A 16,841-nucleotide genomic window follows, 5' to 3' on the forward strand; every position below is an offset into this window, starting at 1 on the left:
ATAGCTCTATTGTGCATCAGAAATCCTTAGAGTCTCATATACCACAGAATAAGAGGCTTCAGGATGACCTTAAAGGAATTAATTTATTACTTGGTATGTTTCCAAGGTGAACATACCAAGCAAACACAACCACTGAACAACATGCCAGCCCATAAATTTATAGTTTCATAAAAGTAAATTCAGTTCAATTTTCTTTGTTATCTTTAATAAGTAATATTTAATCCTACTTAATCCTAAACATTGAATGTTTAACCACAATTTTAAAATTTATTTTGATAAATGTTCTCAAGTACATGCCCATGACATTCTGTCTTTAAAAGGTGAAATGTTTTGGGGCCCCTTTGTCAATCAATAAAAGTCAACACACCTGCCTATAGAATGAAATGGAAACTAGTGACTATATGAACCTAAAAGGGGCAAGTAGTGGTCCTCCGGAATAACATTAAGATTTTATCAAAAAGGGGTCTGAATGTTGATAGCAGTCCTATAAAAAAAACTCTAACTACTTCTGGTTGCACCTTTGAAGTTCATACAACTGATTCAAATATTCACTGAAGAGAGCTAGATAGGAAATCAATGCTTTTGTGAACTCCACAATGATTAGCAGTATCTAGTATTAATCCCAGTGAAATAATGTTGCTATTATTTTGGAAGCAAATGTCCATTGAAAAAGAGTAATGTATTTTTCTGACATTGTTACAGACTGCTGGAATATAAGCACAAGTAGCTCAAAGAATCACATCAGGTCTGAGTGGCACATCTGTCAGTGCACATGCCTATCAAGCTTTGGGAAATATCTAAGACACAGGAATTTGTTCTGCTACCTGTTGTGTTAATAGGATCCTTTGTCAACTGAATTCCAAGTGACTTATAGAAATCCCAGATGACCTACAAAGAATTACATAATGATGCCATTTCCAGGTGTGCAAAAGTCATACAAAGTTAGAGTCTTGAGAAAGGACAAAGCCTGAAGGGTGTGCGCTCAGGAAAACAAGTGTTGTTTCTTATAATATGCACTTCAAAACTGCCTACCTATACAAAAAAAAACAAAACAAAACAATGCACAAACCTTGGGTGGGGAAAGGTCAGGAAATCCATGTGAGTTTGTGGACACACTCCAAGAGGAAAAGAACATATGTGTTAAATGGGTGGATTGGTGAACATATATCATTTATTTCCATTAAACAAAGCTGACAATCAATGAAAATAGAAATAAGTAGCAGCTACAAGTTAGAGTGTGTCTTATTGGTGATTCCTCTCCATGTGCTAAATATCCTTGGAAAATTGTTCACATAGCTAAACAAGCACTTCTGAAACTGGAGGAGCCAGGCCATGTGAAGAAAGATCTTCACTGCATTTTAATTACTGTAAGTGAGTTACTACACTCTTATTTTGGCCTTCATCAAAAGCAAAGCAAAATAAAAAGTCTTTCCACAGTCATCAAAAGAGAAATGTAAAGGAAGCTGACACTATCCAATGTGTCCTCTGCACCCAACCCTATAATTTTCTAAATAATTAGGTGTGAACACTAATTGCTCTATTGGGTAATTCAAGAAAACTAGACACTAAAAGACTGTCTCTCTCTGGCAAAATTTTTTTCCAAATAAAATAACATGAAAAGCTCTGTTTTAAATTATCATTTTCACTTCTTTACAAAGCCTAATGGATTTGGACTGAGGTTAGTATTTAGACTTCCGATTCTGAGGGATATTGCTAAATGTCAAAAGTCCTCAGTGTCTACATGTGAGAGCCAGTCACTACAGGGATGGTTGTATCGCTACGGTACTTTCACAGAGTGAAAGACTCTGAAGGAATTAAAAATAATGAGTCACACACAACATACAAAATTGTAATTTGTCAACTATACCTTAATTTTAAAAATGAGACATTTTCTGATATGTTCATAGGCCTAACTCAAAAGTCGAAGTTGCATAATAAGCATGGGATATTATGAATGTAAAATGGATATACTTGTTAAAACAAGCAAACAACTTATCTCGCATGTGATAAAATAGACACCAAGACCCATTAAGAGTGGCTCCTTCTAGAGAATGAAATGGAGACTGGAGAAAGAAGGAAACTTGCTTTCATCTTGGTCCCCTCAGTTCTAAAATTTTTTAACATTGAGCTTGGATTACATTTTTTCCTCCTCAATTATCAACCTATCTCTAAAACTTTAAAGTGGTTTAGCAATATCTGTCTAGTCTTTGAAAATTAAATATGTGATACACACTTGTAATACCAGCTACTGCCAAGGCAGAGACAAGAGGATCTCAAGTTTGAAGCCATCCTGGGCAAAGTTAGCAGAGGACCAAGTCTCAAAAATAAAATAAAACAAAAAGACTGGGGCATGGCTGAAATGACAGAAGGTTTGCCTAGCATGCCTGAGGCCTTGGGTTTAATCCCAGCACCAAAGAAAAAAATTAAATAGCATTCAACCACAGAGGTGAAAGACATGTACACTGAAAATTATAAAACGTATTTGTAAAGAATTCAAAAAGGCATATGGATTAAGTGGCGGATTAGAGCATTACATTTTGGGAAAATGTCAATAATACCCAAAGCAACTTAAAGATTTAATTAAGTCCCTATTAAAATCTCAGTGACATTTTTTGTAGAAATAGAAAAATCCATTCCAAAAGTCATATGAAATCTCAAAGATCTCTGAATGGCCTAAACAATCTGGACAAAGAAGAACAAATTTGGAGGTCTTATACTTTCTGGTTTGAAAACACAGTACAAAGGTAATCAAAATGTAGCACTGGCATGAAGGCAAATGGAGAGACCAGTGGAATAAAAGAGAGCCCTGAAATAAACTCTCACATATATCATCAAATAATCATTGACAAGGGAGCCAAGACCACTTTATGGAACAAAACAGTCTTTGCAACAAATGGCACTGGGAAAACTAGATATCCACATACAAAAGAATACAGTTGGACCACTATCTTAACAACAGATAAAAATATTAACTCAAGATGGGTTCAAAAGCTAAAGTAAGACCCAAAACTGCAAAAATCCTGGAAGAAAACCTGGAGGAGGTAGGACCTTGACAATGACTTTTTAGTTATCATACCAAAACTATGAGCAATAAAAACAAAAATACACAAATGGGACTAAATCAAACTTAAAACCTATACATCAACCAACACAGTGAAAAGGCAACCTATGGAACAGGAGAAAATACTTGAAAAACATATCTAAAAACAGATTAATATCCAGAACTCCTACAACTCAACAAAAACAAATAACCTAATTTAAAAATGGGCAAAGGACTTAAACAGTTATTTCACCAAAGGTGACAAACAAATGGCCAACATACATATAAAAAGGTACTCAGCATCAGTAATTATTAGAGCAGCATAAATCAAAACCATAAGAAAATTATCAACTCATACCCACTAAGACAGCTACTATTAAAAGAAGCCAACAAAGCATAAGAAAAAAGCGGGTGGAGGAGGGGATTAGTGAAGATGTGTAGAAACTGGAACCCACATGTAGTTGGTAGGATTGTGAAACGGTACAACCACTACGAAAAACAGTATGGCAGTTCTGCAAAAAATTAAAAATAGAACTACTATATAATCCAGCAATCCTACTTCTGGGAATATATCCAAACAAATTTAAAGGAAGTTCTTACAGAAATATTTACATGTCCATTTTTACAGCAGCATTATTCACAATGGTCAAGAAGTGGAGGCAACCCAAATGTCAGCAAAAGATGAATGGATAAACAAATTTTGGTCTATACATATGATGGAATATTACTCAGCCGTAAAAAGAAAGGAATTCCTGTCACATGCTACAGCATGGGTCAAATTGACAACAATGAGCTAAGTCAATCACACATTCACAAGAAGACATTATTCTGTGATTCCATATAAGAGTTCTCTAAAGTAGTCAAAGTCATTTACTAGGGGCTCAAGTGAAGAAGGAAATAGGGATTTTTAAAAAAAATATTATTAATGCTGGCAGAGTGGCGCAAGTGGTAGAGTGCCTGCCTAGCAAATGTTTGGCCCTGAGTTCAAGCCCCAGTACTGCCAAAAAAAAGAAATCAAAAAACAAATAAAAATTATTATTATTTATGAGTACAGAGTTTCAGTTTTGCAAAATGAAAAGGTTTTGGATATCTCTTTCACAATAATACGAATGTACTTAATACTACTGAACTGGACACATGAAAATGGTAAGATGGTAAATTTTTAAAGTTAAACAACTGCTCTATCAACCTTCTTCAATATGTCAGGCACTTTTAACATCTTTACATCCACTCATTATCTTGATTAATCAAAGAGATAAACAATGACTCCTTAAGTGCATCATTTTGTCTTTCTACTGTCATAGCATATCTATACTCTGAATGTGGTGCATAAGATGCCTTCATTGTGCAGTTTTCCATTTCACTACACTCAACCCTGCTATTGTAATTTCTCAAAATGAAAACAATCTGTTCAACAGTGAAACACTAATACAAGCGATGACTTTGTCCCTTTTAAACTTGTAGACAATTCAGATCCGGGAGAGAGAGGAGAGGCTACCAAACTGTTCACTAAAGACAATTCTGGATATGATTTTCATCCTAATTCATCACTAGAATGCATAGCTGCTTAATTTCACCCAAATTTTATAATTTTAAATCCCTTTAAGTCATTGGGGTTTTTGCTACAGAAGTAAATATTATTACCTCTGTCTTTAGAATAACCACTTCCCAGATGGCTGATTCAGCAAGACCATAAATATCTAGCTAAATATTTTTTTGTTAGTAGGAAGTTTGACCCAACAGAAATGAATTCACTTCATAATCTCAAAGTCCGGCTTCCTAAAACCTGATTCTAAAACTACTGAAATAGCAATACATTGCATCCTGTTATATGCAGGGCTTCTGATCCAACCTTAAATAAGCAAGTGAACACAGTAATGGAAAGTATAAATTACAAAAGGTTACCAAATGGAAAAGCAACAGCTGAACGCAAAAGATAAGACAAACACTGATAATGTTTTTTTTAAATGATAACAAGATTTCTGCCAAAATAAAAGGTGGCATAACACTAAAAGATCTCAAAATAGCAAAGTGAGGAAAATTAGGCTTTGCATTTCAAGGAAGTATTCAATCTGCTTGAAGATATGATAGAGAAAAATGCTTCCCTCTTATCCATTAATTGTTTCCTGATTTTGACACACCTTTTCTGTGGACCCCAAGTCTTTTCTCTCCCTGAAATCATCAGTTACCTTACAGATGCCAGTTTCCATGTCACAAAAAATAATCACCCAGGATGGTCTGTTTTCATTGAGTCTCCCTCCTAATTTGTCAGCAGTAAAGAGAGCTGTGACAAATATTCTTGCTAACCTAGGTACTAGTCTTCAGGGTTACTCCTCTTATAAACACTGCTCTGCCCTACCGGGTAGTGTCACATAAAAACCAATCCCTTTGTGGAAAGTATGCTGGTTAACAACAATACTTGCTCCTACTGGAAAAACAACCAGAACAGATACTCCATCAGCCTACACACACGCACCTCAAAGTGGTTTTTCCTCATAGATACAATTCACAGGCAGTCAAGAATCACCTCCTGCCCACGTACATACAAATCCCAAACTTGCAATTCTGTGTATGTATGAAAGTTTGTACGTGTCTATTCATTCATTCATTTAAGGATCTAATGGGAATTAGCTCCCTGATCAGTCTTGATATGTAGGGATGAACTAAACAGATGTGGACTTTGCCCTTATAGAGGTCAATTGGTTCACAGCCATGTGAACTTTGGTTTCTCCAGATTCCAGATGCTCTCTAGTTTTGTGTGAAGAGAAATGGTGTGTGTTTGTGTGTGTGTAGAGGGGAAAGGGCATGGTCAGGTTTTCTCCTCAACTTTAACAGGCAAGAGCAACTAGTTTACTTACTTCAAACAGCAATTCAGTTTGCCACTAACTTCCAGGTTCCCATGAATATGGAGCACTGAAGAGATGATGAAGAAGAAGGAAGGAGAGAGAAGGAAGGAGAGCCTATGCTTTTGAGAAACAAGGGCATAGAGGTAATCCTGGGTCAATGTTTAGAATTTCAAACAAGACCCTAGACTTCCATCCACAATGGATTTACTGATGGGAATTGCCCTTTTACTATACATTACTAGAAAATGGACAAAATATATGACACTGTATTCAGTCATTGAACCAAAGTAATAGAGGATAATGACTCTGAGTGAAAGGAAACATCCAGAAAGGCCAGCCTAACTTACTCCCAGGGGTCATACAGGAAGAGGAAACTCAAACCAAGTATAAGGGTCTTGCTGAGTTGAAAAGTAAGAGATAAAGGTCAAGGGAGGAATAGGCAGTGACAGCTCTGGAAATATGCAGAGAAGACACTAAATCATAGGTCGAGTGAATACTGGTCTGCACAAATCTGGAGCTCACGCAAGCCCCTCACCAACCTGAGTAGAAAAACTTTGCAATACACAAAACATCAGAAGAGTCCCCAAAAGAGTCCTGGACTCAAGCTGCCTGAGAAAAAACAGCTTTAAAAGAACCTCATTGATCCCAACTAACTTTAAGTGTATGCCAGAACACTCTTTAAAGAAAGTCTTCAGGTAAAAAGCATTTGATACCAAACAGAACTCTGGATCTATACCAGGCAGTGAAGAAGGCTGGAATGGTTATAAATATACAACCATACACTGCCCCACTCAGAGTTTTCCTGCATACTGACCTTTAGAATGTGATGACACTAACAGGGCCAGAAGGTCAAGCTCAAAGTAGACCCCAACTCTCCTAATAATTGTCCCCCTAAACCTCAGTCTCTTTAAGTTCTCCTGAGCTACTATGGTCTCAGAGTAATCTCTTGAATGGTCGTCGTGGTATATAATGAATATCAAAGGGCTTTGGAGACTTCAGGGATTCACTAATCGGTCTAATGAATACTTACTGAGTACCTTCTACATATGTTTCTAGGCCCTCTGTAGCTGGACCTCAATATCTTTTTTCATATATAAAATAGAAATATTAATAGTTCCTAATCCACCAGCTGCTGTACACATTAAATAATAAAGTACAAATACTGCATTTATTTTAGTAAACTCTTCTATAGTGTTTATTACATCATTACCACATCTAGGAGTATTGTTATTATGACTGCTACCATTGCTGCTGCTGCTGCTGCCACTATTAAGTGTAACAATGAAGAAGACCAATTTGGTTCTTGCCTGTGGAGAATTTACATTTGAGGCACGTGACAAAGAAATCAAAGCTTTAAGAACAAAACGCTAAAATTGTGCCTAAGAAAATGTGGGCTAGCTAGAAAGAAAGAACAGTAGAATGAAGAGAAGCCCAGGCCTTAATGCTAACTCTGCTCCTTGAGCTGCTCTTCCACCCAGGAGTTCTTTAGCTGCCTGAACCTCAGTCATCCTTAGAGAGGCAGGACAAGAATGTGCACTCTGCAAGGTCCCTTCCAGCTCGAACACCCAATGAAGTCAAACAAAAGGTCCATTTTAGAAGCATCTGGTTCCCACTTTTATTTGAGCAACTTACTCCTTACAGCACCAAACCTCCATATAGGAAACAATTGATTTTTGAGGAAAGGGAAGGAAGGTCAGTTTGTGATCTAAGAAAGCTAGAAGAAAGAACCCTTAGACCTAGGATTAGTAAAAATGTCTATACATAACTTCTATATCTAGAGCCAAGGTACCCCACGAAAAAGGGAAACTCCTCCTCCTGGTTCCAACATTTGAATTGCTTCCAATGAAATGCAATTTTCTCTAGTTTACAATTACATAATGGAGAAAAAAAATGGTTGTACACTGCATAAGTTCCGTACACAAGAGAAAATGAAGAAGTATATAAACACCTTGTTTCTTTTACCCATTGCTTATAATAACATGCACCACAACTAGTAAGCTACCAACAACAAACCTAAAACTCCTACAAAATTGGTTCAAACCTTACAAAACAGAGATAATTTTGTCTCAGTACCCAATCCTTTCCTTTTTGCTGAACTTCATTCAAGAAAGAGGTCCCACTGGATGACAGAAGAAGTGTCGGAACCTTAAAAGAATCTATGGAAACTGTTCCAGAAATAATCAAAAAAGAAACTTTTCCAAAGTTTTCTCAACATTTTGTGGAGGACATGCCAAAGATTTTGTAGAGTCTTATAAAGTAAAAAGCCCCTGCTGATTTTATCAGACAGAGCATGTTGTACAATATTGACTTGTAAATATTACTTTGTACACATATACAAAATACAGTATATAATTTCAGGAAGTTCTCAGACCTTGTTCAGTACACCATGGGCCTCTGCACAAGAACCTCTAGTTTAAAGCAATATATAACCAAAATTCATTAAAGGAGTCTTTGAAGAGTGTGTGTGTGTGTGTGTGTGTGTGTGTGTGTATAAAAGCTGAGAACGAGCTGTATCTCTCTTTGGGTCCTCCAATCACTAATTCATTAATGGACATGTCTCATAGCCTATTTGTCTACCTCACACACCTATGGGAATGGAGAGGTCAACCAGAGGGCCCCTCTATATCCCAAAAGGTATAGTATTGGCTTCACAGATCAAGTTACTCCATTCTCTGGACATGGGAATGGCACACAACACCAGAAAGACTAGAGGTCTTTATGTAGATGGATGATACAGATGAGAAGGTTGTTCTTTTTCATAGATTTATGATAAATAAGCATGACATACACCTGAAATTTACAATAGGTGCCTCTCCTACCATGAATTATAGACTGCCCAAAAATAAAGTCAACAAAGGCAAAAGCCGAATAAGAGATGGACAAGAGAGCTGGGAGGTGAGATGTTTCAATGACATTTAACTACATGATCTGGCTGAGTCTCAAGTCAAGCGTCTCTTGAATTTTCCATTGCATGATTCATAAAACTTTCTCCCCTCTTAGGTCACCTTAAGTGGGATTTCTGTCCTGAACAGATGAAAAAATGAACAAACAAACAAAACCCTGATTCATGCTCTACTTGATGAAGTAAGATAAGAATGAATATTTAGTGAGTAGAATCTTCCAAATGTTAGAGACCATGTGGGACATTCAACAAGCCAAGTCATCTCAGCCAATTTTTATATTATGTTAGGAAGTAGCAATCACAGTTTTACAACAAAGATCCTGGGTTGGGGATGGAGCTCAGTGGTAGAACAACTGCCTAGCAACATAAGGCCCTGAATTTGATCCCCAGAGCCCCAATTTAAAGAATAAAAATAAATTTCAAAAAGAGCTAGAGGTGTAGCTTGAGTGGCAGAGCACTTGCCTAGCAAGTATGAGGCCCTGAGTTCCATCTCTAGTATCACCAAAATAAATAAATAGATAAATATATAAATCAATTCCAAGAAATAAAGTAATAACCAAAATCTATAGAACTAGGAGGTGTCAGCAGGAATTTAAACCCTGCCTATCTCTTCCTTAAGCCCATTCTTTCTTTTCATATCATATTTCCTTGAACCACAAATACATGCATCAAGCTACAGCATTATCATTTTTCTATAGTATAATAGACAATCCAGTAATCCAGCCATACGTCCAAACACACCAATGTCTCATTGTAAAGAAGTTTCAAGAGTTTTGCTGCTCACAAATTAACATGAAATATGCAACACCTCTTTACTCATATCCAACTTTGGAAACAAACTGACTTTCCAGGAGTCTTACGCCTTTCAGAGACTAATTCCTTAAAGCTCAGAAGGAACAAAGTTTTGGTATATACTTTATCTTTACATAAAAACATAAAGTCACTAGAATGTAAAACTGATCATTGCTAATTAGAGATTTTTACAAATGATACCACCCAGCCACTTTCTCAAAGACAGGCCACAATCTGAAATTTTAGCTATTCTTCTCTAACTCTGTCCCCAGCAGTAGAACTTGAAAGATACACTGCAAGGGAAGGGAAGGAATATAACAGAGATTGGGGGTTTGGGGGGCGGAGTCATAACAAGTCAAAACTTAGGAAAAGTGTCAAGAATATGAAAATTCTTACCATCAAACCTGCAAAAGAAAGTTAGCACAGGTAAGTCATCAAACACGTTCAGGGAAATGGTTAGGAGCCTCGTAAGTAAAATTTAGACTTCTCCTCTTGTCATAAAATTCATTAGCTACACCTGTCTCTTTTCCCAGCTAGAAAATAACTAAGCATGCCAATAAGGAACTGTTTAACTGGAATTATTTTCCTGTGTTGCTGGACATGGGTGTGACAGGTGGAACTGGAAGGACCTATTTGGGAAATAGCCAATTGTCCTAATTATAGGTTGAATTACTTATATCATGTAACCTCAAAAAATGTGCTAAAACCACAGGGCATCACCTTATTTCATAACAGTGTAACAGTACAGTCCCTTCACAGGCAATTTTATGGCTAAGTACTATTATATACACAGCATCATGTGACGCTCCCAGTAACCCTGAGTAAAGAAAAGGCACAGGCAATCAGGAATTGTTTTTATTTCTACTTTACAGGAAAGTAACTATCTTTGAGCCCTTCACTGACCTGCACAGGGTCACCAACTCCTAAGCAGCAGAGCAGGTGCAGGAATTTAGGTGGGTATTTTCCCCAATATTCAACCCCCTCAGCCAGTCTATACAAGAATCATCTAACAAAGGAAAGCCTGAGGTTCCTTCCCTCAAAGGCTTTGAGGGAACAAACATCATTTAAACTGTGTTTGCCACAGATGATTACTATGTGTCATCAACACACTCAATGTTTTGGAGTGCAGTACATTGTACTTCTAAGAGGTGTCTATAGGAGCAAAAATCACTCAAATGGAGACACTGAAGTGTACTATTGGGGCAGGTACAGCTTTGGTCTTCTGTTTATCCAAACATTTAGTAGCTATGTGTCAGAGGTTATAAGGAAAGGGTCAGAAATACAGAACAAAAGAAGGCATCCTCTGTGCCTCTGGAAAGTCACATGGAGAAAAAGGAGAGGCTGGCCTGCAAATGATCACAGTAAGCACAGTGCTATAGGAACACAGAAGGAAAAAATAAGGAAACCCAAGACGTAATACTGTGGCATTGTCTTCATAGGGTGAACAGCAACAAAACAAACCACATTTGCCTGCAGTCATTACAGAGCTGACAGCCTAACAGAAGGAGATGCGTGACCACAGCAGCAGGACAGAGCAATAGATATAAATGCCACAAAAGAGGTATTAAGTGCCCTGACGGGGTTCAGAGGATAAAAAGGGCACTTCCAATTAGGATGATCCCAGAAGGTTTTTGAAATGATGAAGTATGAATGGGTCTTTAGGAATGGTTAGGTCCTGGTAAGGCAGAAAGGAAGACAACTGAAATGCTAGAAAAGCCAGCTATCTTCTCCCTGTGGTGACACACCCTGAGAAACTCTGAGTCCATCTGGGTCTGTGGCAGCTGTCTGCCTCAGGACCCCTTGAACTTTCTCTTATTCACACAGTCACGAAGATATCTCCCAAAAGGAAAAACAAAACACTGATTAAAGACATCTGAGATGCTCACCTTAGCAGGACCTGAGTCATGATATTAACGTGAATCATTTGAACCTCCACCATGGCTGTCATAGTCACTGATGAGAAAACCTCAATAAACAAATATCTTCTCTTTAAAATTGTCGTTTCTATCCTCAAAGCTGTGCTAAACAGACCATTTAATTTTGAAGGAGAAGCAAGTTATGAATATATTATCAAAAAGCATGCTAACAGCTGCAAAAGAATATTTGGGTCTAATTTTCCCATTTTCAGCAAAATTGAAGCGAGGTAGCTCAATTAAAAATCATCACACATTATAAAAAGGACTCAAGACATCATCTTGATTTTATGATAGAGACTTTGAGAGATTAAATAGTTTCCTCAAGGTCATACATTAATTTGAGGACACAGCAATTAAATAAGACTCAAGGAGCAATTCTAAATAGAGTCTTGGTAACTGAGAAATCTGACTTGGCAAATCAAATCTCAAAATCTTATATAAAATGTTACACACACAAAAGTAATAGGTAGGGGAAAACAAAGAAATACTGTATGTCTTTGATTTATGATAACGTTTTAAACATTGTTTGGAATTTTATCAAGATTTTTACATTCCTTAAAAAAAAAAGATTTTTACATTCCAATTCTAACTGCTTGGTAGAACTGATCAACTTTGATTGCATTTTCACTGCTGAAGAAGAAAATTAGAAACCTAACTCCAGAGGTCAACTACTTAATATAGCCTCTGTGATTCTATAGTCCTTCAAATATCTGAAAAACTTGCCAGGAACTCTTCCCCCAGGTGGTTCCTACTGTTGGGAGTAGGAGTAGTTGTGGTTTCCGGCAGGGGGTGAGGGGGTGGAGGTATGGAAAGAATAGTCCAGCGACTAGAAGTTTCTTTGGCTACCAGGAAAACTCAGACATGTGGTAGCATCTTACTAAAGACAAAAAGGTTCAACACATTTTATAAACTCAAACTTTCAAAAGTATGGCCAATACCATATAGCTAGCCTAGAGTTTATTCTTACTTTAGAGAAAGGAAATATATAAAGCACTCCATGATCTGAGATCATCACATTTCCTAAATTTGCTTCCATCATCTGTGGGATGTCTCTTCTGGAATGTTCCTATTATGCTACAAATAGTTAGCACTACACATTCACTTCTAGCAGAACAGGAATAGACACTCATATTCCCCTAGCTGCAAACCAAGTGAAGTGAGCCTCAAATTCACACAGCAGCTCTTTAAACCCGGAACCGTTTCATGAGGCTAAAACTGATTGAGTGTACACTAGGGGTGGGCAAACTATAGCCCATGGCCTAAATTGACAGCCCTCCTCCCACAAGGAATGTTTGTCAATAAAGTTTTATTGGATCACAGCCAAGCCAGTGTGTACATATTGTCCATGGCTTCTTTCTGAGTTGTTGCCACAGGGGTCTTTTCATTCCCCAAATCAAAACTCTGTTTAGTCAGCTTACAGTAAAAGTTTGCTGACTCCTGGTCTACATTCAGTACATGAAACAAGAGATGTTTGGAGGAGTTTATAAAACCACTTATTGCACATAAAGAAATTCATTCATTTAACACACATATATTGAATACCTTCAGTCACTGTTCTAGGCACTGGAGACCCAGAAAAGAATCAAACAAGATGAGGACTTCACAGAGGTCCCAGTCTAGTGAGAGGATACAGACAAACATAACTACTCTGATTTTAGACTAATAAAGTAGGATATTTAGAGAGTAGGCAGGGATTCTGGCAGGGCAGTAATTCCTTAGAAAATGCAAAAACAAAGTCAGGAGAATTACATCTGGGAAGATGCCATAGGAAATGGATGGTGAGAAGCCAGTCATGCAAAAATCTAAGGAAAGATTGTTTTAGCCAGAGCAAAAGCTTGAGGGGAGGGAAAGCTAGGCAGGCTCAAAAATGAAGGGAAGCAAATGAGAGAAAAGGGCATGAGGCAAAGTCAAAGGGGTTATTAGCAAGAGTCAAGCTCTATGTGATGAGCAGAATCCTAATTCAAACAAATTCCTGTCTCTAGGTCCTCAGTTATTAAAAACTACTACTAGACAGAAAACTAATGTTCTGCTAAACCTTCTTCCTTTGGATCTGCTAAAAATAACCTGAAGCATCAAATGCCCAGCAGCTCAAGGAAGACCTCTATCAGAGACAGTTTCTGCTATAGACAATAACTGTCCCCTCGCTTAAAAAAAAAAGCACTGAGTGCATTTCTTTCTCACTGCAAAGACATAGTGACTATTTAAAATGTGATTCTTTTTAAGGAAGAGAAATTCCTGTTATTAAGCCTAATCAAGACTATTTTCCTCAGTCTGCTAGGCTATTCACTCAATGAAGTAAGGTCTGTGGTCCACCTTTGTGCACCAGCTGCGTGCGTGTTCCACCCAAGCTCCTTAAAAGCAGTTGGCTGGTTTGGATGAAATGCAGAGTTCCTCTAAAGCCTATAGAGATATGCCACATGGCTCAGTCAGCCACCCGCAAACTAAACGAAGACCCGTTTCAGGGTAGGAATTTCAACATGTTGGTGATTAGTCACCAAATCAAACTCCTTTGTTAATGCTCTTTCCCCCTTTTTAGGGGACTTAGGAAATCTGAAAAGACAGCTTTCCACTTTTAGATCCAAGAATAAAAGAAGTCAAGGACATTATGAACAGAGTTGCTTTGATAAAACCAGGACTCTCCATGAACAGTCTAATTTTAGGAAAAATCACTCACTGGTTCAGAGAGATTCTGGAAATAAAACACCCAGCTGGCCTTTTCTAAAACTCAATAATACATGGATCTTCAGAACAAACTCTCCTAATGGTGGAACTTGTGTAGTGACAGATATGGGTGTTTATAACCTGACCCTAACAGGCCATATAGGTATTGAAAAGGATGCTGAAATGCCAGCCTGTAAGTAGCAGCACTGTTGGAGAAATCCAATGCACAGCTTTTTTTTTTTTTTTTTTTTTTTCCCCCAAGAGCAAAGTTTAATGGCAGGCTCGAACTGCCAGGCTGGCCAGGGAAATATGGTGCAGCCCAATGCACAGCTTTCCAAGAGAATTAACTCACTATCGCTTTTCTCCCGTCAGTAGAGATAAAATAGTGCTAACTCTTAGGATGGGGGACACTTTACTAAGTGCTCAATAAGTAGCAGATTTATCAAATGAGCCCATCACCTCACATGCCTTTCCTCACTCTGTTCTCATTAAGTTACCTCCCAAAGGTCCCAACTTCAATACTATCACACTGGGACTAGGCATTGAACATATTAATTTTAGAGGGACACAAACATTCAGCCCCCTGCAGTGGTGCACCCACATGCTCTCTTAGACTGACTGTGTTCAGTAATACTACAGTCACAGTTAAAAGTGTGCTAAGCATGTACTACATGGCAGGCACTGAGTTCTTCTAATGGAGTGCCTCATCAAATTCTAACTACATGCCTAGGATGTGGTTGTTATGGCTGGCATTGTTTTACACTGAGAATCTGAGGCTCAAAAATTAAGTACATTGCCCAAAGTTGCACAGTTAGCTGGCTGGCTAACTCCAGAGCCAAACTCTTAATCACTAGACTAGTCTCCTTAAAAATAATAAATTTATTTTTAAACATGGTTTTATACATTGCTAAATAGCTGGACATTCTATTAACACAAGATGCTCATTCTCCAGTAGCAATAATTTGATGATCAGTTTTTTATGGTCCCACTACTCCCTACTCTTTCTCAACATCAATGCCAAGAGTCATATTCATTTTTCATCAGCATTATTTACACTTATTTTCCATATAGCAGAATTAAGAGGAAAGTAAATTATTTCTTGGACCTGTGTTTATATCAAAAGTGGGAGACTAGGGTTGTAGCTCAGGAGTAAAGAAGGAAGGAAGGGAGGAGAGGGGCGGAGAAGAGAAGAGGATGAAGGAGAAGACACTGAGAAAACATGAGATCCTGTACTTGATTTGATCATTCCACATTGTATACATACAAAAACACCACATTGCACCCTGTAAATGTACACAGTGATGATTTGTCTATTTAAAATATTAATTTTTAAGTGGAAAACAAGACAGAGTACTAAATGTTTAAAGAAAAATGGGAGAGACATGGAAATGATTATCCTTGTGTATTTAACATGCAAACTAATGAGTGTTTACCTTCCCGTGCTCGGTTACATCACCTGCCCAGTAGAAACATTTGAATTTGATTTGTCTTAACCTCTACATCATTTTAGTTCACAAAAGAAATGTTGACAGCAAGTGTACAGCCATTCAACAAAGAAAACTTAATTCTGACAGCAAGGATGATGGAAGGAATCCGACATCATATTGCTTCTGAAATTCACATAACTTAGAAGTCTCTAGTGAATGTAATTAATATTGTTTGATTCTTTTAAGTGTTTAGTTTGCTTAGCTAGCAAGACTGGCAAGTTCAAGAAAAGACTCCATGTTACATGTAACACACCACTGCCTCTGGGGTAAGTGGATCCTAGCTTGTGAAAAAGCCTCTAAGTCACAGTGCTTGTTGGCTTCCAGTTACACTAGTCTATATGCTATCCCACTCAGACTTTCAGTTGATAAAGACTGTAAGTCTAGTTTTCCTGTGGTCACCAGAGAAGACTCATTTGTAAGCATGTGGTAAGAGGCTCACCCAGATACCTGGTCTTTCACAAACAGATTGTGAAATAATGTATTTGTCATGTGCTTTGTTTCATCTATATCACAGCTGAAATTCTAGTTGCGAAGATAAGAATTAATGGTGGGCCTCAGATTTTCATTTACTGTTGCTAGTCAATAGGTGCTAAATGTATTTGCCATTATCACTGTTCCATTAGCTCAAACATTCTACTATTAAAATGGGTGGTGAGGGAAAAAAACTTATTTTGCATTCTTTTCAACCCAGTAAACTGCTACTTATAGGTAGAAAAATAGTCATGGCTGTCTGTCAGGATGGAAAGCACTGCCTAGAGCCACACATCACTGAAGGGTCTCTGAGGGCTTGCTAAGTAAGACCCACAAGGTTCAGTTAAGCCTCCTTCTGGTTAATTTCAACCAAGAAGCATAACTGAGCAAAAACTAAGGTTTACAAAGCCTTATTTACTCTACCTAGTTTTTAGAACTTAGGATGACATTGTTGACCATCTTTTAGTAGGTAAATAAATGAAAAAAATTTCCATGGGATTCACTTCAAAAATCACAAAGAGCCAGGGCAGATCATAAGGAAATATGGGTCTTTCTTTGAGTCTTATTGCATGTTTTTTATTCTTGCTTTTACCCCTCACCTTCCTTTAAGAGCCATGTGAAGTGAGTTTCTAAGTCAAGAATATACAAGCTTTTAAAGATATCAATATGTCTAGAAGACAAATGACTAAAGAGCTGCCATGCAATACTATATTATGAAGGGTGATG

The 16,841-nt window shown here is 37.6% G+C and overlaps 1 protein-coding gene across 6 annotated transcripts in view; it reads right to left on the minus strand.

Moving 5' to 3' along the window:
- The window catches only part of Daam1 (dishevelled associated activator of morphogenesis 1), a 162,323-nt gene that overhangs the window by 115,450 nt on the left and 30,032 nt on the right, over nucleotides 1-16,841 (minus strand). The window contains exon 1 of one of the 6 annotated variants that reach the window (XM_074067878.1): nucleotides 5,230-8,157. The exons of the other annotated variants lie outside the window; for them this stretch is intronic. The gene's annotated coding sequence lies outside the window, so the exon portion shown is untranslated. Of the gene's footprint in view, nucleotides 1-5,229; nucleotides 8,158-16,841 lie in introns of those variants that run through there. 6 annotated transcript variants of the gene reach the window in all.

The sequence above is a fragment of the Castor canadensis genome, chromosome 3 (genome assembly GCF_047511655.1).
Source record: "Castor canadensis chromosome 3, mCasCan1.hap1v2, whole genome shotgun sequence".
In the NCBI taxonomy this organism is placed as follows: domain Eukaryota; kingdom Metazoa; phylum Chordata; class Mammalia; order Rodentia; family Castoridae; genus Castor; species Castor canadensis.